This window comes from Talpa occidentalis, unplaced genomic scaffold, assembly GCF_014898055.3.
Source record: "Talpa occidentalis isolate TD23 unplaced genomic scaffold, MPIMG_talOcc4v2.1 talOcc4.9, whole genome shotgun sequence".
NCBI lineage: Eukaryota > Metazoa > Chordata > Mammalia > Eulipotyphla > Talpidae > Talpa > Talpa occidentalis.
In genome coordinates this window covers 28262906-28284727 of record NW_023605305.1, presented here as the reverse complement: position 1 = coordinate 28284727, position 21822 = coordinate 28262906, and the positions used below count along the sequence as shown (strand labels likewise).

At 45.3% G+C, this 21822-nt stretch overlaps 1 protein-coding gene across 1 annotated transcript in view; it reads left to right on the top strand.

Annotated features, from left to right (window-relative positions):
* The first annotated feature begins 170 nt into the window (after positions 1-170).
* PRDX1 (peroxiredoxin 1) overlaps positions 171-21822 on the top strand; it is a 41289-nt gene continuing 19637 nt past the window's right edge. Inside the window, exons 1-2 of the mRNA XM_054691717.1 lie at positions 171-531; positions 923-1022. The gene's annotated coding sequence lies outside the window, so the exon portion shown is untranslated. The remainder of the gene's footprint in view (positions 532-922; positions 1023-21822) is intronic.

Genomic DNA, 21822 nt, shown 5'->3' with positions numbered 1-21822 from the left:
TGGGCGCGCGTGGGCTGATTGGCCAGAACGCCGACACGCTGCCCCGCACGCTGAGGAGACCCCGCCCACAGGGGGAAAGGCCGCGCCGGGGGCCACGTCAGGAGCGGGGGGCGGGGCCTGTCGGCCTGGCCCATATTGCACCGCGCGGAGGCCTCACCGCCTCTCCGCTCCCGGCCGCCTCTGGCCGGTTTCGGCTCCCCCGGAGGGAGGAGGGCGGGGTTCTGGATGCAGTTTCGCTGCTTCTCTAGTCACCTGTCCCGCCGGATTCACAACCTCACCTGACTCTCCACTTTCTCCTGTAGAGGCGGGTTGCCCCAGAATTTACCTAAGCTCACCCCGTTATTTAGTCAGGGAAAATGAGGCCCAGAGAGGAGCCATTGTATAAAGATTGAGCATGAAAGGAAAACCTTGGGTCTCCAGACTCCAGAAACAGGAAGGTCCATCTGTACTGTGGGCCCCGGCCTTGAACATACGTGCCAGGCACTGCTAAACTTAACAAATATGCTTTTATTGGATCTTCACCACAACCCTGTAAGGGGAATTTTTTTTTAAGATTTATTTATTTATGCATGCATGCAAGAGCTGGGGTACAGGCCATAAGTGTGGGGGGTGAGAGGCTTCACCAGACACAGAGTGGGGAGCAGAACAGGCAGACCGACTGAAATACACTGCTGAGGGGAGCAGCAGGTGAGACAGGAGAGGTCTGGTGGGCCATGTGGGTTGCTCCCTGGCCAGCAGGGGGATCTCTGGTACTGGCTGCAGATAGCTTCATAGTGCTGTGCTTAACTCCTTGCACCACCAGGGATGTCCTAAGGGTAATATCCTTTTTAAATTATTTCTTTTAAGCCTTTTATTGAAGCATACATGCAGAAAATACACAAATCTTAGATGTACAGTTCTGATAAATGTCTTCTTTTTACAGTATGAGTACTTTACAAGTGAAGATAAAGACGCTGTCAGCACACTGGAAAACTGAAGGAGGCATCCGTGTTCCATTTTACAGATTGGATAAACTCAGCAAGGTAAAATAACTTGCCAAAGTCACACAGCTATTAAATTACAGATGTGAAATTTGAAATAACCATTGTGTAAGCAACAAAACCAAACAGGGTCTTTTGCTCCCTGTCCTGAACCATGAGAATGTCTTTTCACAAAGGAGTTTTTATTTGCAGTGCCCACCAAAGGAGTTGGCTTTGACATTCTAAAAGGAGTTGGCAGGAGAATGCTACAATTATATAAAGGGGCAAGAAATGAGAGGAAGTGCAGGAAGAGAAGGAAATAAAGGCTTATTTTTAGGTCCAAGAAGGTCCCACACAGTCTAGGCATCAAGAGTCAAGGTGTTTGGCTTTCTCAGCAGGGAGTGTTTCTCTGCATTGTTTCCCAGGTTACTGTCAACCTCATAGAGGCACAGAGAATTTTTGCTAGATATATAATATACAATAAATTTTCCAAGTTCCCTGGAATTGCAGTTGGAGAGAAATGTATTAGTTATGAATTAAGGGTAAATTATGAGGGGGTAGAGGAAAGAAAGAACAAAGGGTGGTCAGAACTTAATTCCATTTGTCCAAATTTTTAAGTCAAGAGAGGTTTTTTTGTTATAAAATGGGGAGGGGAGAAGTGGGGGGTTATTGTGGGGAGAAGATCAGGGTGAGGCCAGAGGCACAGGTATGAAAGAATTCACCAGAGACAGTGGAGAACAGAACAGGTAGATTTATTGAAATACACTGCTAAAGGAAGCAACATGTGAGACAGAAGTCTTTGCCAAGGAGGATTTGAGGCTCTCTTTTATACTCTGTTTTCACAGACTTTCTAACTTGGGGGGCCCGTTTGCACCAGTTATCTGCTGGAATATCTGATCTCTGGTACTGGCCTTTGACACAGAAACATGTTCTGGCCTTGGCTTCTGCATTCCTGGAGCTGGGCTGGTTCTTCTTTCTTATCTATTCCAGCCTCCCAAACCTGCCTGCTGGGTCAGGAGTGGGGCTTAGTTTTTAACCTCATTTAATTGTACCCAACAGGGGCATGGTGGCATGGTACCATGTGGGTGGAGAGGTGTCTTGCACTTAGGTGTTTTCTTCAGAGGGAGTCGGCAAGAAGTAAGGTTATTCCTCCCATTGTAGCTCTGCCTTTCTCTCTCCTCACTTTTGTCTGCCTACCTCTCTACTCCCTCAGCAATGCTCTTCTTTTTACCCTCTGGATTACTTCCTCCCCACGGACTCCCCAGGACAAATGATGCCCTGATGGGCCAAAATGCACAATGTTTGACCATCTAGTCTTACAAAGACATTCAGATTCCAACTTAGGTGATCAGGGGCCCTCAAACTCATCTTAGCCTGCAAGGAATTACCATCAAGAGAAACATACTCTAAGGGAGAAGGGGGTAGGTGGGTGGGGAGAGGATGTGGAGCTAGGGGGCCTCCCTTCCCCTTCTCCACTTTCACCTGGTTCCTCATCCCTGGGGCCATTTGTTAAAAAAGAATAATAAAAAAATTTGAAAGAGAGAGACAGAAATATGCTATGTATCCCATCCCTCTCACTATCTTCTGCAGCATCTGGTGGACTCCCTCTGCTGATAAGTCTGACTTCTTAGAAGTCTGAAGTGCAACAATCAGGTGGTGACCTTGCCAATGAACTGCTGAGTCATTGTTGTAACCCAGCTCCCTCCTCCCAAGCTCTGAGGCTTTAGGTCTTAGTTCTGGACACCAGAAGTATTGCTTTCTGGAGCCGGGCTGGTTCTTCTGGGCGAAGTTTTCAGAGAATATTTATAAAAGAATGGTTTGAGAGGGCCGCCCCGGTGGTGCGGCAGTTGCGCACTGGGTTGTGAGGTTGCCCGCAGCCTCTGCAGCGCCGGTTCAATCTCTGGCTGCTCCCCGGCTACCGGAGGAGGATCCCACATGGGGCGCAGACCTCTCCTGCCGCCCACTGCTCCCCTCAGCAGTGTACTTCGGTCCTTCTGCCTGCTCTGCTCCCCGCTCTGGCTCTGGTGAGTTCTCTCACCCTCCCGCGCTTCTGACTGTACCCAGTGCTTGTATAAATAAATCTTTAAAAAACAAAACAAACAAACAAAAAAAAACACCGTGCTTAAAAAAAAAAAAAAAAAAAAAAAAGAATGGTTTGAGAACCCATTACCCCTTTCAGGATCATCCTCCCATTTTACAAAAATAAGCTTGTGAGCCAGCTTCTATGGTGTTGTACCAAAGTTAAAAGCCATTAAGCCACTAAACAAAGGGACTTTGGAAATACTTATGACTCTGTTGACTGGATCATAAAACCTTATGCAAGTCATTTCCAATTCTTTGTTTTGAAAACTATTGGGAACTTACTCTTCCATCCTGTAACCTATACAGGTATATACCCACTATGCAGGGGGTAAGAGGATTCACCAGAGACAGAGTGGGGAGCAGAACAGGCAGATTTACTGAGATACATTGCTGAGGGGAGCAGCAGGTGAGACAGGAGAGGTCTGCTGGGCCATGTGGTTTAGCTCCTTGGCCAGGGATCTAACTCCAGTTGCAATGGCTGCCTACAGCTTCACAGTGCTGAGACTTAGCTCCTTAGGCCACCCCAATTCTTCTATGCAAAAATAAATTTTTAAAAATTAAAAAAATTATTATAAAAATATATCATTAATATAATAGATGAGGTTTTTTTTTTTTTTTTTTTGTGTAGAGTGCAGACAGGAGGTGCAGGGATGAGAGGATTCACCAGAGACAGAGTGGGGAGCAGAACAGGCAGATCTACTGAAATATACTGCTAAAGGGAACAGTGGGTGAGACTGGAGAGGCCTGCTGTGCCATATGTGGCTTATAGCTTCCTGGCTGGGGATCAAACTCAGGCCTTAGCAGTGATAATGCTGAGATTTAACCCTTAGACCACCAAGGAGGCCCTCCAAGCAATTTTAATTCAAAATAGTCAATATCCCACTCCATACATATTGGGGGAGTGGCTCGCACCCCAACATTATCAGTACAAAAATTAAAAATAAGAACTAGGGCCTCCTTTGTAGCACAAAGGATTAAGTTGCAGCACTATGAAGCTATCCACAGCCACTGCATCATGTCACTAGTTTGATCCCAGGTCGGCCAGGGAGCTAACTGACATGGCACAGCAGACCTCTCCTGTCTCTCCCACTCTTCCCCTCAGCAGTGTATTTCAGTAAATCTGCCTATTTTGCTTCCCACTCTGTCTCTGATGAATCCTCTCACCCCCCGCATCTCTGGCCTGTACCCCAGCTCTTGTATGCATATATAAATAAATCTTTTTAAAAAACAAACAAGAATGAAATTGATGTTAAATTCCATCCTTTTGATGTTACATAAATTAACCCATTTATTTTGAGCTAGCAATGTTTCAAGTAGTAGAGCATTTACTGGTCTTTCAGTTCCTTCAGTCGTCTACCAGCAGCCTTTACTGTGATGGCAAAAGTGGTGGTGTAAGTCCAGTTATCACCAGTTACCGTTTCTTCTGTGGTTGTCACAGAAGAGGCAAGTATACTTGGCTTGCTGGCCGATCAGTTTTCTTCAGTATTTTCCAGAGGGAGACACCATACCAGGTTCCACATTCACTGATAGTTCTTACCTTCTTGGTACATTTTCCAGGTTGCCAAAAACTAGGTACAAGCCCAACAAAGCTGAATTGTGTCCATTCTATTGTTGGGACACTAAGGAAATCATCCTGTGCACCTTGTGCTACAGTGCCTGTGGATAGCTTCATAGTTTGCGTCTTAACCCCTGCGCCACCAGGGAGGCCCAAAAGAGAATAACATTTAACAATTTCAAGCATAAGAATATATCATATTGGGGACTCCCTGGTGGCACAGGCGGTTGAGCACAGTGCTGTGAAGCTGTCCTCAGCCTCTGTAGCGCTAGTTCAATCCTGGCCAGCCAGCGAGGGTTCCACATGGTGTGGCAGACCTCTTCTGTCTCACCAGCCACTCCCCTCAGCAGTGTATTTTGTCAGTCTACCTGTTCTGTTCCCCACTTTGTCTCTGGTGAATCCTCTCACCCTGCCGTGCATCTGGCCTGTACCCCAGTTCTTGTGTAAATAAATAAATAAATCTTTTAAAAAAAAAGAATATATCATATTAAGATGATAATCTCTAGGGAAGTAGAATGGAAAACAAATTCAAGGAGAAAAATGAATAATACTACTAACAATTATTAAAAAGAACTTATTTTTTTTATTTTTTTAATAATAAATTTTATTTTTATATTCCCCATACAATTGCAACCCCACCATTCTGACCCTAATCCCTCCCCTCCTGCCCCCCACCCCCCAAAGAGTGTCTCTGATTCATAGTTTTTTGTTGATTTTGATTTTTACTTTCTTATAGTTATTCATTTTCCTGGTCCCTTATTTAAGTTTTCTAGATTCCTACTATGAGTGAGACCATCCGGTATTTTTCTTTTTCTTTCTGGCTTATTTCGCTAAGCATGATCCCTTCCAGCGCCATCCATGTTGCTGCAAATTGCATGTGTTTATTTTTTTTGAATGCTGAGTAATATTCCATGGTATATATGTACCACATCTTCTTGATCCAGTCATCTGTTTTTGGGCATTTGGGCTGTTTCCAAAGCTTAGCTATTGTAAACAGTGCTGCTATAAACATAGGGGTGCAGGTGCTCTTTGGAATTGATGTTTCTGTCCTTTGGGTAAATACCTAGGAGTGGAATTGCTGGATCATATGGAAGCTCTATCTTTAGTAGGTCCAGAAATCTCCACACAGCTCTTCATAGTAGTTGGACCAGTTTGCACTCCCACCAACAGTGCAGAAGAGTTCCTTTTTCTCCACACCCTCGCCAACATTTGTTGTTGCTAGTTTTTTTAATATGTGCCATTCTCACTGGTGTAAGATGGTATCTCATGGTAGTTTTGATTTGCATTTCCCTGATTACAAGTGATGTTGAACATTTTTTCATATGCCTGTTGGCCATTTGCATTTCCTCTTCAGAGAAGTTTCTTTTTAGCTCTTCTGCCCATTTTTTGACTGGATTATTTTCTTTGTTGTTGTTGACTCTCATCAGCTCTTTGCAGATTTTTGTGATCAGTCCTTTATCATTAGTGTTGTGTGCAAAAATGTTCTCCCAGTTGGTGGGGGTTCTCTTTGTTTTTGTTATTGTCTCTTTTGCTGTGCAGAAGCTCTTTAATTTGATGTAGTCCCAGCTGTTTATCAAAAAGAACTTACTTATTTTTTTAAATGGACAATGGTAGTGTTAACTGTAATGAAAGTCTCAGTGATCCTTAGACAAAGAGTTCGTTAAAAAATCGAAGTAAGGATTTGAACTCTGGTGGGAAAGAGACCTCAGGCAGCTGCTTTTTCTACTCATTCCCCGGGGTATGATTAAAGCATTGATTTAGGACAGTTTCTCAGAAAAAGGACAAGTTATCTTGGAGACAAGCACATGGCAGGAAACAGTATGTTTTCTTGGGCATATGTTAATTTCCAGACAGAGTTAATAAGCATACCTTAAATTTATTTCCTTTGGTAGGTATCATTTTATGTGAGAGAAAGGCAAGGATTTAGGAGATGAAAGATTTATAGAGGAAATGCCTGTTTGGTAGGATATCTGCAGGTCTCTGGGAGGGGAGACTCCAGATTTCTAGAAAGTGATTTCTATTGATCTGTGTCAATGGGGAGAACTGGTTACAGGGTGCCTTGACAGCAGTTCTCTTTGATCTGCTGACTTCTGTCTCTGCTTTTTCTATGCCCAAAACTTATTGATTTTCTTTCACAATTCCTCCCTTTGGTCAGATGATCAACTTCACGTTGTATTGCTATGACTGGTCACATTGTTGGACCCAGTGCACATCTTTTTACCTGTCCTGGAAAAATAAATTCTGTACTTCAAATCCATTCTAATTCAGATATTAGAATTGGAGAAGAGTCCTTATTGTTGACTTTCTCACACCCAGATTGAAATATGATGCTTGAGACAACACTGATTATAAATCTTCACTAAGGAAGTAATAAAACATGACTGATTGTATCTATATTCTAGACAATCATTACATGAGCAGAGGTAACTTATCTGCTCATTCAATTACAATCTTATATGTGATACAAAACCCACAAGTATATTTACAAGGGTTACCTTGGAACAAGCTTCTAATATTTCTTCTAGGGAGGCAAGGAATCACTAATAAGCGATCTTATTTGAAGGTTTTAATTCAATTTTCCAGTCAATTGTAGTGATTTTACCATTGTGCCTGTGTTAGATAGTTCAGAGTCCAATTAAACTGTCGTGTCCAACTGGTAGAGGCAGTCCTCTATCTCTAATAGGTGTAAAAACTATTAAAGGTTTTTTTTTTAAAGATTTATTTATACAAGAACCGGGGTACAGGACAGATGCTCAGGAGGGTGAGAGGATTAACCAGAGACAGAGCGGGGAACAGAACAGGCAGACTGAAATACACTGCTGAGGGGAGCAGCGGGCGACACAGGAGAGGTCTGCCACACCATGTGGGATTCTCATCAGCCAGCAGGGATCGAACCCGCGCTGTAGAGGCTGCGGACAGCTTCATAGTGCAGTGCTCAACCGCCTGTGCCACTAGGGAGGCCCCAACCCTTTATTTCTAGAGTATATGTCAGTCCTTTTTCCTGTGAATGTCTCTGAATACAAAACATTAGAATAAGTAACTTCTGTAAATAGCAGACATTTATTTATTTATTTGTTTGTTTGTTTGTTTGTTTGTTTGCTTAATAGGATACACTTTATACATAACCCAGCCTCCATAAAGTTAAAAGCAGGGACAGCCTCCTTTTAGAAAAGGGAAATAAGGGAGCCTGCCTGGTAGTGCAAGGGGTTAAGTGTGAGCACTGTGAAGCTATCCACACCCACTGCAGCAGAGTTCTATCCTAGGCCAGGAAGGTGACCCACATGGCACAGCAGACCTCACCTGTCTTGCCTGCTGTTCCCCTCAGAAGTGTATTTCAGTCAATCTGCCTATTCCCCACTCTGTCTATGGTGAATCCTCTTACCCACAGCACCTCTAGCCTGCACCCCAGCTCTTTTAAAAAAATTTTTATTTATTTATGCATATAAGAACTGGAGTGTAGATTGGGGGTGGGGTGTGTGAGAGAGAGGATTCACCAGAGAGAGTAGGCAGCAGAACAAGCAAATCTATTGAAATACACTGCTGAGGGAAGCAGCAGGCGAGACAGGAGAGGTCTGCTGTGCCATGTGGGTTGCTCCCTGGCAGCTGGGGATTGAACTCATACTGCAGTGTCTGGCAATAGCTTGATAGCACTGTGTTTTTTGGGGTTTTTTTTTTAAGATTTATTTTATTCATGCATACAAGAGCTGGGGTACAAGCGAGAGGTGTGGGGGGTGAGAGGATTCACTAGAGATAGAGCAGGGAACAGAACAGGCAGATTGACTGAAATACACTGCTGAGGGGAGCAGCGGATGAGTCAGGAGAGGTCCACTGTGCCATGTGGGTTGCTCCCTGGCCGGCCGGGGATCGAACTCATGCTGCAAAGGCTGAAGACAGCTTTATAGGTTAATCTTAACCCATTGCGCCACCAGGGTGGCCCCAGTACTGTGTTTTTAACCCCTGCACCACCAGGGAGGCCTCACCCCAGCTCTTGTATGCATAAATAAATCTTTGGGGAAAAAAAAAGGGAAATAAGGAAAGCACAAACTTTACAATGACCATAATTAAAACCTATTATACTGCAATTCACAAGGAAATTTTATGACATAATATTTTAGTATAATAATTAGAATTGACCAGTAATTTAACAGGATATATCATATCTGAGAAGTTTGTTAGAGCAGACTGGGGTAACTGAGCCCTGCATTCCCCAGGCCCTTAGAATATAAAACATTATAATAAGTAACTTCTGCCAGGCCAGCAGATGTGCCTCTGAGCTTAGAAAAAACCCCACCAGGATAAATAGCTGCACTCTGCCCGCTGAGATCAGGAGAATGCCCATGGCAGTGGGATGCCCTTCAAAGTACTGTGGTCTGAACTCTGTCCCTGACTTCCTATGCAAGGGGGCTGCTGGGGAGGCACAAAGCTGAGAGGTCATTTGAGGAGCCTTTAATAGAACATGATGTACATGACTCTCTGTTGTTGAAGCTGCTGCAGATAGCAGTCTGCTGGCCAGATGCAGCCAGACTTCACCTCCTTACCCAGGCTGTGGGGGACAAATCCCCTGACCTAAGCAGTGGCAGGGTTCTGCTGCATCCTGCCAACCCAGTTTGTGGCTGGGCTTGGTAACACTTTGCCCTGGGCTGTCATAGGCCCCAGTTTAGATGCCGTAGACCTTGCCACACCTTGAGTGCTCTGGTAACAGTAGCTCCACAATGAATCACTATGGTGACTGAACTTTCTCCTTCTCCCTCTAACCCACTGGTTCCCCCTTGAACATATTGGTTAGAATAAATATTTTTTGGTTTTTTTTTCTGCCTGCACTAAAGGTCCTTTTGTTTGCATTTGTGATGGCAGGTGGCTAGACCCAGAATCAGTGAAAGGTTCTGACTAGATGACAGTTTTTATTTGTCTGTTTATTTAAGATTTATTTATTTATGCATACATGAACTGGGATGCAGGCCAGAGGTACAAGGAGTGAGAGGATTCACCAGAGACAGAGCGCAGAGTGGGAAGCAGAACAGCAGATCTACTGAAATATACTGCTGAGGTGAGCAGTAGGTGAAATAGGAGATATCTGCTGTGCCATGTGGGTTAGCTCCCTTGCTGGGGATTGAACTCATGCTGTAGTGGCTGGTGATAGCTTGAGCTTGATAGTGCAGAGACTTTAACCCCTGTGCCACAAGGGAGGCCCTCAATGATAGTTTTTAGACCCTTGTCTGCTAACAATTTCACATAATTTTTTAGAACACCTATATTAATATTCATATACATGCATACTAGGAAGGCTCAACACAGAGCGGGGTACAGAATAGGCAGACTGACAAATACACTGCTGAGGGGAGCAGCAGGCGCGACAGGAGAAGTCCGCTGCGCCATGTGGGACCCTCACCGGCCCTGGTGGGATGGAACCAGCGCTGCAGAGGCTATAGACAGCTTCACAGCGTGGTGCTCAACTGCCTGCGCCACCACAGGGGGCTCTAGAGTGACAAAGTTGTTTTTTTTTTTTTAAAGATTTATTTATTTGTTATTTATTTATTTGTTTGTTTGTTTATTTATTTATACAAGCACTGGGTACAGTCAGAAGCACGGGAGGGTGAGAGAATTCACCAGAGCCAGAGCCGGGAGCAGAGCAGGCAGAAGGACTGAAGTACACTGCTGAGGGGAGCAGCGGGCGGCAGGAGAGGTCTGAGCGCCATGTGGGATCCTCCTCTGGTGGCGGGGGAGCAGCCAAGGATTGAACCAGCGCTGCAGAGGCTACGGGCAGCCTCGCAACTCAGCGCTCAACCGCTGCGCCACCCGGGAGGCCCGACAAAGATTTTTTTTTTTAACCCCTGGTGGCCTAAGGGTTAAGTCTCTCAGTGCTATTGCCACTATGGCCTTAGTTCGAGCCCTGTCAGGGAGCTACCCACATGGTGCAGCAGACCTCTCTTGTCTTGCCTGCTGCTCCCCTCAGCAGTGTATTTCAGTCAATCTGCCTGTTCTGTTCCCCACTCTATCTCTGGAGAATCCTTTCCCCCACCATGGCACCTCTGGCTTACACCCCAGCTCTTGTGTGCATAAATAAATCTTAAAAAAACAAAAGTTGTTCGGGCCTCCCCGGTGGCACGGTGGTTGAGCGCTGGTTTGCGAAGCTGCCCGCAGCCTCTGCAGTGCTGGTTCAATCCCCAACCACCGGGCAAGGGCATCTCCTGCCGCCCGCTGCTCCCCTCAGCAGTGTACTTCGTCAGTCTGCCTGTTCTGCTCCCCGCTCTGGCTCTGGTGAATTCTCTCACCCTCCCGCGCTTCTGACTGTACCCACTGCTTGTATAAATAAATAAATAAATCTTTTAAAAAAAAATCCCCTTTAAAAAAAAAATTTAAAAAAAAAAAGTTGTTCAAGGAAAGAATGATCAACCAGGACAAATCCTGCTGAGAGATCAGGTAAGATTAGAATGGGGATTTTGACTTGACTATTGGTTTGGCATAATGGCCATTGGCAATCTTTGAGGGCATTCAATGACGTAGTATAGACAAAAGTTGATTAGAGAATTAAAAGAATTGGAGGTCAGGAATTGGACAAAAAGCATATAGGCAGTACTTTCAGGAATACTGCTATAATAAAGTGGGTTTGAGGAGTAATGCAGTTAAGGGTAGAAACACCCCTCCCCCGGCTTTCCCAAAGTAGGAGATTTGTGCTATTACAGGAGACTATGTGCTGATCCAGCAGAGTAAGAAAAGTTGACAGTTCATGAGGAAGAGAAAATAACTGTAGAAGCAATATCCTTGTACAGACAAGAGAGCACAGACTCTACCAATTTAGGTCTTTGATTGGAGAGCAGAATAATAACTCCTTCTAAAAGTAACTAATGCCTTTTGACTTACGGTATCTCATTTAATTCTCATATTAATCCAGCACATTTTATTATCATCATCCTTATTTTAAAGTGGGGTAAATTGAATATCAGAGAGATGTAGTGATTTATTTGAGATGAGACTGTGATAAAAATAAGTTTAAATTTTTTGACTAATTTCAAAGAGACTTCATTTCAGTGAGATAAACAAAAGTTGTTGAGTCAAATATGGAGTATATAGAAGTATACTACTCAAGAAGCTGGATAGGGCCTCCCTGGTGGTGCAAGGGGTTAAGCACCACACTAGGAAGCAATCTGCAGCCTCTGCAGCATGAGTTCGATCCCCAGCCAGCCAGGGAGCAACCCACATGGTGCAGCAGACCTCTCCTGACTCGCCCGCTACTCCCCTTAGCAGTGTATTTCAGTCAGCCTGCCTGTTCTATTCCCTGCTCTGCCTCTGGTGAATCCTCTCACATCCGGCATCTCTGGCCTGTACCCCAGCTCTTGTATGCATAAATAAATAAATCTTTAAAAAGAAAAAAAAGCACCTGGATAGCAGTAATAGTGCCTAGAATGGCAAACTGGCAAACTGGGAATTCACAGCCTTGGATCTCCAACTTGAAAGTTGCCCAACTAGATTGTTGTCGTTATACAGCTGTGTTTTATTTTCTTTAAGATTTATTTATTTATGCATCCAAGAGCTGGGGTGTAGGCCAGAGGTGTGGAGGGTGAAAAGATTCACCAGAGACAGAGTGGGGAGCAGAACAGGCAGATCTACTGAAATACACTGCTGAGGGGAACAGTGGGAGAGATAGGAGAGATCTGCTTTGCCATGTGGGTCAGCTCTCTTGCCAGGAATTGAACTCATGCTTCAGTGACTACCACTAGCTTCATAGTGCTGAGCCTTAACCCCTTGGGCCACCAGGGAGGCCCCTACAGCTGTATTTAAATCCTTGCTGTGCCTCTTAATAGCTATGTGACCTTAGGCAAATGTTCTTATCTGTGAAATAGAGAAATTTAGTGTCTACCTTGCTGAGACATCTTGAGGTTAAATTTATGTAAAGTGCCTGGCAGTACATAGTATGGACTTAATGAATGGTATTGATCATTATTTGTATTCAGAGTAAACTATTACAAGCTAGGCTGGGGTAGAAGAACTATTTCCTCTCTGCCCAGGAAGCTGCTGACACTGCCCCCCAGGCTTGAGAGAGATAGTAGGATTCCTGAATGGAGGACTCTACAGCAAGGTTGTACTCTCTTCTCTCTGTCTCTCTCTCTTTCATACATGTTTGTTTGTATGCACACAATTATGTAGAACTTCAGCTGTTGGCATAGAAACTATAGTTATATTAGAGCAGGAATCACAGTTACAAAAATCAATGCTGCATGAAGTGATAAAGAGAAAGGTCAGCCAACTGAAACCAGTGCTCTGGGTTGGAAAAGGGAGGAGGAGAAGAGGCAGTGGGGTGGGTAGGGCTGTTAAGGCAAATGCAGAACCACAGCAGGAAGACGGCCTAAGTCATATAGCCCTGTGGATTTCCCATCAACCTTATTTCCCAATTTTACATCCTTCTATTGCACATATCACCCACAGAGGCCGCTCCATAATAAAGTGGGTAGAACTGATTGATTTGTTCATTCAATGGACAAATACTTAATGATGCTTAACATATTCCTGGAATTTTCTAGAAGAATAAGCAATTGTTGGTCAGAGAGCTAAAAGGAGCTAGGGAAGCTCAGTCTAGGCAGAGAAACTAACATATGTAAAGTTGTGGAAATGAAGCAGGATGTTGTATTCCAGAAACTACATGTGGTTTGATAAGCAGGGATCATACTGTTCTAGGGATTAAAGTGGGAGATGAGGGCCTCCCAGATGGCGCAGCGGTTGAGAGCTGGGTTGCGAAGCTGCCCGCAGCCTCTGCAGCGCTGGTTCGATTCCCGGCTGCTCCCTGGCCACGGGAGGAGGGTCCCACATGGCGCTCAGACCTCTCCTGCCGCCCGCTGCTCCCCTCAGCAGTGTACTTCGGTCCTTCTGCCTGCTCTGCTCCCCGCTCTGGCTCTGGGGAATTCTCTCGCCCTCCCGCGCTTCTGACTATACCCAGTGCTTGTATAAAAAAATAAATAAATCTTTTAAAAATAAACATAAGGGCCTCCCAGGTGGTGCAGTGGTTGAGTGCTGGGCTGCGAAGCTGCCCGCAGCCTCTGCAGCGCTGGTTCAATCCCCCGCCACCGGTGAGGGTCCCACATGGCGCGCAGACCTCTCCTGCCTGCCGCCCGCTGCTCCCCTCAGCAGTGTACTTCGGTCCTTCTGCCTGCTCTGCTCCCCGCTCTGGCTCTGGTGAATTCTCTCACCCTCCAGCGCTTCTGACTGTACCCAGTGCATGTATAAACAAAACAAACAAACAAACAAATAAATAAATAAATAAAACATGCCTCTATTAAAAAAAATAAATAAACATAAAATTTTATTTATTTTTGCATAGAAGAATGGTTGTAGGCCAGAGGTGTTTGGCGGAGACAGAGTAGGACAGAACAGGTGGATAGACTGAAAAAATATTTGTATGATCTTTTTTTTTAAAGATTTATTTATTTATGCATACAGGAGCTGGGGTACAGGCCAGAGATGCAGGGGAGGGTGTGTGTGAGAGGATTCACCAGAGACAGACTGGGGTGCTGCTTTGTTCATAGGGTTCCAGACACCTCTGAAAATGATGAGAAAGCTTGCCTCCATTGGCAGGACTGAATAACCCGGTTCCCTGAACAGAAAGCTCTGTCATAAAGCCTGAACTCTTTCGTCTTTTCGCTGCCTTTGATGTACACTTCAAACAACCTGGACAGGACACCGCTAATATCCCAGTGCGTGCCTACGTTGGATACCCATTCGCTATACTTCTGGGGAATGCCTCAGCTACAGGCATTCACTCTCATGGGACTTCTTACTCCATTCATTGTTCCAGTTGCATTGTTACTAATTGTATTATCCCCTCTCTTGTTCGTCTATATCCTGTGGTGGTCTTGCTCAAAAGACCCTCCTATGTTATGTTACCTGTTGATTTACATGATATGCCTTGGTATGATAATACTGCCATGCAAGTTTTAGATGAAGTACATGCTCTTCTTCGTCCTGTTAGGGGGAAAGGATGTCCTGAGATAATCTCATACAGGCTTTGTGGACTCCACCCCCACTCCAGACTAAAGCCATCAGGACATTGGGAAAGACAAATCCCATCACCACCAAGGGGAGGGTGGCTGGGACCTGAGGGTGGAGTTGGGCAGCCAGGTTGGATATAAAAACCAAACACGTGGGCCTTGCTCGCTCTCTGGCTCGCGATCGCTCGCCTCCTGGCTTCACCGCTCCTGGCTGGCGGCCAACTCTGAGAGCGCCATTTTGGGATTCCTGATCGGCGGATCGGGTAGGACTCATTTAAAACTTTGTCTCCCACTTTTCTCCCAGAGCTGTACATTTCCTCATTTCCCTTTCCCTTGTAAATAAACCTTTTATTAACCTTTCACGTGTGCCTGCAGTAGAGCATTGATAAGTCCTTTTAAGCGCGCGGGTGAGGACCCACAGTCAGGCACCCCGTTTTGTATCGGGGTTGCTCTACAACAGTCCCAAACGTTTTATCGCTACCCTTATTCTAGGCATTGCCGCTCTGATTTCCTTAGTTACCTCTTTAGCTGCTTCCTCTGTTGCTTTAATTCAAGAAGCTAAGACAGCTTCTTTTGTAAATGACCTTACCAAAAACGTGTCCATGGCGCTCGCAATACAGCAGGACATTGATTATAAAGTAAAAAGAAAGTTAAATGCTCTGGAAGAAATTGTTATTGCTATTGGCAATGAGGTTCAACTTCTCAAACAACAACTGTCTACTCGTTGCCATGTTCAGTTTCATTTCATTTGTGTTACGCCTTTCCATTATAACTCTTCCTTACATTGGAATCTTACCAAACATCACCTATTGGGCATCTGGCAAGACAATGACCTTTCTCATGACCTTTCGTCTCTCCAAGCTGAAATTTCTGCTATCAGTATAGTAAGTCTCATCTGCACACTTCACTCTCTTCTTCTGCTCATTCTCTAGCTTCCACTCTCCAATCTTTGACTCCTACTCACTGGTATCATCTCCTTCTCTCCTTTATTGTTCTTTCCCTACTCGTCCTGCTCCTTTGTTTACTCCTTCCCCTCTGTGTCCGCTTACTTCACAGGTCCATTCATCATCTTCAACGAGATATGTACGCCAGCTCCCTTCTAAAAACAAAGGGGGACCTGCTGCACCTCCCCCTGCAGTGACCTTTAGGGTTAACCGGCCCTAGGTCCAGCTGGGCAACCAGCGCGCAGGGGAAGAACGGCAAAACCCTACCTGCTGCACCTCCCCCCGCAGTGATCTTTAGGAATGGCTTTCGCCACAGTCCCTAGATCCGGCTGGGCAACCAGCGCGCGGCGGGAGCGCGCGGCGGGAGAACAGCCTAAAGCAGAGGAAGTTCAGCGGAAGTTCCCTGAAAAGGCAGAAGCTTATCAAAAGATAACGACCACCAAAAACCACTACAAGAATGCTAAAAATCTTATCCCGTCTTTCTAGAACTACAAACTTTAATCCCTTATTTGTCTTTCTAAACTTCCTTCTTTCTTCTATAATGGTCATTGCTTGTTATGTAGATCACCTCCCTGATGATGATAGACTGAGCCCATGAGCAAGCTAATTTCATTGATATTCATTCCTGTGCTTTTGGAAAACATATATATACTGGTCACAAACTCAAAGAAAATTACACTCAGATTTTCACTCTTGAAGTGTGTCTGTTTGTCATTTCTTTCACCGACGCCCTGACCACCCTGCACGCTTCTCTCAACCCTGAGGTGGCCTCATCGTCTACTGCTGTGCTGGTCCGCGGCACTGGGGAACAGAACAGGCAGATTGACTGAAGTACACTGCTGAGGGGAGCAGCGTGCGAGTCAGGAGAGGTCTGCTGCGCCATATGGGTTGCTCCCTGGCTGGCCGGGCATCGAACTCATGCTTCAGAGACTGTGGATTGCTTCATAGTGCAGTGCTTAACCCCTTGCAGCTCCGGGGAGACTCTAATCTTTTTTTTTTTTTAAGACTTATTTATTTATGCATACAAGAGGCAGGGTACAGGCCTGAGGTGTGGGGAGTGAGAGGATTCACCAGAGACAGAGTGGGGAACAGAAGCAGATCGACCAAAGTACACTGCTGAGTGGAGCAGCGGGTGAACCAGGAGAGGTCTGCTGCGCTATGTGGGTTGCTCACTGGATGGCAGGGGATCGAACTTGTGCTGCAGAGGCTGCGGACAGCTTCATAGGTTGCGTCTTAACCCCTTGCGCCACCAGGGAGGGCCCCAATATATGTATAATCTTGAGGGGACAAAGCCTTTTCTAACTTTATAGCCAAAGTTAGAAAGTATACAGAAAATATTGACAGTTTTCACTAATTCAAGTGAAAATTGTACAGCAAAAACAGCATAAGCAAGATGAAAAGACAAATGACAAAGTAGAAAAACTGTGCAGTACTTAATGGTTGAAGGGTTCAAATCTTACTCTGTAAAGTACTGCTATAATGTTACCAAGAAAAAGGCAAATATTTTTTTTTTTTTTTTTTTTTTTTTTTATAGAGGCATGTTTTATTTATTTATTTGTTTGTTTGTTCGTTTGTTTTGTTTATACATGCACTGGGGACAGTCAGAAGCGCGGGAGGGTGAGAGAATTCACCAGAGCCAGAGCGGGGAGCAGAGCAGGCAGAAGGACCGAAGTACACTGCTGAGGGGAGCAGCGGGCGGCAGGAGAGGTCTGCGCACCATGTGGGACCCTCCTGCACCATGTGGGACCCTCCTCCACCATGTGGGACCCTCCTCCGGTGGCCGGGGAGCAGCCGGGAATCGAACCGGCGCTGCAGAGGCTGCGGGCAGCTTCGCAACCCAGCGCTCAACCGCTGCGCCACCGGGGAGGCCCAAAAAAAAGGCAAATATTTTTATAAAAATAAGCAAAATTCTGGGCCTCCCCGGTGGTGCAGCAGTTGAGCACTGGGTTGCGAAGCTGCCCGCTGCCTCTGCAGCGCCTCAGGTTCCCAGCTGCTCCCAGGCCACCGGAGGAGGGTCCCACATGGGGCGCAGACCTCTCCTGCCTCCTGCTGCTCCCCTCAGCAGTGTGCTTCGGTCCTTCTGCCTTCTCTGCTCCCCGCTCTGGCTCTGGTGAATTCTCTCACCCTCCCGCGCTTCTGACTGTACCCAGAGCTTGTATAAATGAAATAAATCTTAAAAAAAAAAAAAAAAAAAAAAAAAGGGCCACCCCTGTGGCGCAGCGGTTGAGCGCTGGGTTGCGAAGCTGCCCGCGGCCTCTGCGGCGCCGGTTCGATCCCCGGCTGCTCCCCAGCCACCAGAGGAGGGTCCCACATGGCGCGCAGACCTCTCCTGCCGCCCACTGCTCCCCTCAGCAGTGTACTGCGGTCTCTGCCTGCTCTGCTCCCCGCTCTGGCTCGGGTGAATTCTCTCACCCTCCCGCGCTTCTGACTGTACCCAGTGCATGTATAAACAAAAAAACAAAACAAAACAAAAAAAAAAAAGCAAAATTCTGGGGATTCCCTAGTGGTGCAGGGGTTAAAGACATAGCACTATCAAGCTATTGTCAGCCACTGCAACATGAGTTTGATCCCCAGCCAGGGAGCTAACCCACATGGTGCAGCAGACCACTCCTGTCTCGCCTGCTGCTCCCCTAAGCAGTGTATTTCAGTCAGTCCTTCTGTTCTGTTCCCCACTCTGCCTTTGGTGAATCCTCTAACCTCCCCCCCGACACCTCTGGCTTGTACCCCACTTCTTGTATGCATAAATAAATAAATCCCTTTTAAAAAAAAAGCAAAATTCTCAAAGGTGGTTTTCTTTTTCTTTTTAAAGATTTCTTTTTTTCTTTTTAAAGATTTATTTATTCATGCATACAAGAACCAGGGTACCAGGCCAGATGTGCGGGAAGGTGAGAGGATTCACCAGAAACAGAGTAGGGAACACAACAGGCAGACTGACTGAAATACACTGCTGAGGGAAGCGGTGGGCAAGACAGTAGAGGTCTACTGTGCCATGTGGGTAACTCCCCGGCCAGCTGGGATCAAACCTGCACTGCAGAGGTTGCGGACAGATTCACAGTGCTGCGCTCAACCACCTGCACTACCAGGGAGGCCCCAAAGGTGGTTTTCAATAAAAGAAAAATGACTCTAAAAAGGTTATTCAAATATACTGACAATGAAATAAATACAAGTTACTTCCCTCATCATAGTGATCCAATTAAACAGATTAACCCTCAGTTTTGGGGATGGTATGAAAAAAGGGATTTACTCATAATTCTGTTGATGAGAGTGCAAAATAGTATAATTCTATAGGGTAGCTTGGTAAAATATTAAAATTTTAAATATGCATCCCTTCTGATCCAGCAATTTTAAGGAATTTAGTCAAAGGAGATAATTTTAGAAGTAATAAAAATACTTATTGTTTAGAGGAGAGAAAAATTACCCAAATGTTTCTAAGAAGAGAATTGGCAAAATAAATTTTGTGCAGCCATATGATAAAAAAACTATAGCCAGATCTATAAGTTTTGTAGTGGAAAAGTGTCCACAATATGTTTAGTAGGAGAAAACAAAACAAAACCAAAAAAACGTTACCTAAAGTGGGTTTGGCATTAGCTGTGTTCCGTTTATTCAGCTTCAAAGGCCAAAGTCCTAGGGTGTCTTGAGGCCAGGGTGCCAGTTCCTGTCCCTGGATCAAGGTTGTGTAAGATGAGGGAGGAGACTGGCTTTGGGCCCTAGGTGGGGTGTGATATCTTCTCCAGCTCTGTGACAATTATGAGAGAGCCCAGGAGCCAGGTTTCTGCATAAGAGCCTGAATTTTCTTCACAGGGTAGAATGTGGGTGAGTTAAAGCCTTGGGTACTTGCTGGTTGAGTACATCATTAGAGTAATACAGAGCCTCATCTATAAGGCTGCCCTTTTAGTCATAGACCTGCTTATCTTGACCATGTTCTATTAGAGAGATATTTTAGTTCATTTCTGAGGGACAAGAGAATCATGAGATTTTGGTGTCCTGGAAATAAATACTAGCCACTTGATAAACACTAATTAAGCTCCACATAAGCCTGGGTTTCCAGTAAGATCCTAGGAGGCAAAATAATTCATTAGATGAACTACTTTGGGATCTGAACATTGGACAGAAGAAGCTATTAGTATTATCTTTTTAAAGATTGATTTATTTATGCATACAAGAACTGGGGTACAGGCCAGAGGTAGGGGTAGGGTGAGAGGATTCACCAGTGACAGAGTGGGGAGCAGAACAGGCAGAATGACTGAAATACACTGCTGAGGGGAGCAGCAAGCGAGTCAGGCGAGGTCTGCTGTGCCATGTGGGTAGCTCCCTGGCCAGGGATTGAACTCATGCTGCAGTGGCTGTGGATAGCTTCATAATGCTGTGTCTTTTTTTTTTTTTTAAGATTTATTTATTTATGCATACAAGAGCTGGGGTACAGGCCAGAGATGCGGGGGCATGAGAGGATTCACCAGAGACAGAGTGGGGAACAGAACAGGCAGAATGACCAAGTACATTGCTGCGAGGAGCAGCAGGCTAGTCAGGAGAGGTCTGCTGTGCCATGCGGGTTGCTCCCTGGCCGGCCAGGGATCGAACTTGTGCTGCAGAGGCTGCAGGATTGCTTCATAGTGCGGTGCTTAACCCCTTGCATCACCAGGGAGGCCCCATAGTGCTGTGTCTTAACCCCTTGTGCCACCATGGAGGCCCTGAAGCTATTATTATTACTTAAATAGCCAATTAGTAGTTAGAGCTCTGGGACTTCCTGGCCAGGTGCTGTCTGGAATTGCTCTTGGGATTGAATCAGTAAATCCAGCTTATTATACTTAACAGCCTAAAAATGTTTTCTAGTGAAGATTCATACACTGGCTTGTCGTACCTAAAGTCCCAATTCTTGAACATTTAAAAATGCCTGCAGTTTTTTTACCCAGAATGGAGGAGGACAGAAGTTGCAGTGTGATCCTTAGGCTCAACTTAGTTCCAGTTAAGTAAAATTTCCTCCTGTCAGCAGTTCCAGGTCATCATCCAGACCAGAAAGGCTGTGGTTGGCTCAGTTTTAGTGGAGTTGACTCACAATGTTCTCTGCCACCAGGGAACTAAGAAAGTGGTATTGAGTACTTGGGAGGGCTCTTTTTAATTTTATATTTAATCTTGTTAGCTTATGGTGAAGGGCAGCAGCAGGAACCTCAGTTCTTTTTTTTTTCTTTAAATATTTATGTATACAAGCACTGGGGTAGAGGCTAGAAGTATGTGTGTGGCAGATGGGGCGGTGAGAGGATTCACTAGAGACAGGGCAGAGAACAGAACAGGTTGATTGACTGAAATACACTGCTGAGGGGAGCAGTGGGCGAGACAGGAGGTCTGCTCGCCATGTGGGTAGCTCCCTGGCCGGGGATGGAACTCGTCCTGCAGTGGCTGTGGATCGTTTCACAGTGCTGCGTCTTAACCCCTTTTGCCACCAGGGAGGCCCTGGAACCTCAGTTTTTCAAAGTAGGGAAATTGAGATATTAGTTAATTCATTAAATACCTGATCAGCACTATTTCTTTTCCTGGCATGAATAAGGGACTTGCACACCTATGACAGATAGAAGTGAATGGGGTGAGGGCAGGATCCCATTAGCCTCCTAGCTTTAACTTGGTGCCTTTTGCATCCTCATGACACTAAAAAAAAAAAAAAAAAAAAAAAAAAAAAATCACCAAATATTTGCCTGGGCATCTGAGAATAATCCTTTTCTGCCAGAGGCATTCATGCATTTATTCCACAGTTGCTGAACACTAGGTGCTTGTGGGCCACGTGCTGGATCATGCTGGAGATGCAAAGGTAAGGAATGACCCTGTAGTGGTGCATTGAGGGCCTATCCTCAGTGGGCAGTTCAATGTTTCTCAGTTTTTCTCTTTAATGCTATAAGATATGTACTCACCAAGATTATGGCTCACCAAGATTATATTATATAATAGGCTGGATTTACTGATTTAATCCCATCCTTTGGTTGGGGAGGAAATGAAAAAGAAATAATAATTACAGAATGATGTGTTACATGCAGTCTATGATAGAAATACACATATGGTAAGGTGGAAAACACTGAAGGTTAGACTGGGACTGGGGAGGTAGTCAGAAAGTGTCCCAGAATGGTGGCACTTGAGTCTAGTTTTTTTTTTTTTTTTTAAGATTTATTTATTTATTTATACAAGCACTGAGTACAGTCAGAAGTACGGGAGAATGAGAGAATTCACCAGAGCCAGAGCCAGGAGCAGAACAGCCAAAAGGACTGAGGCACACTTCTGAGGGGAGCAGCGGGTGCAGCAGGAGAGGTCTGCGCACC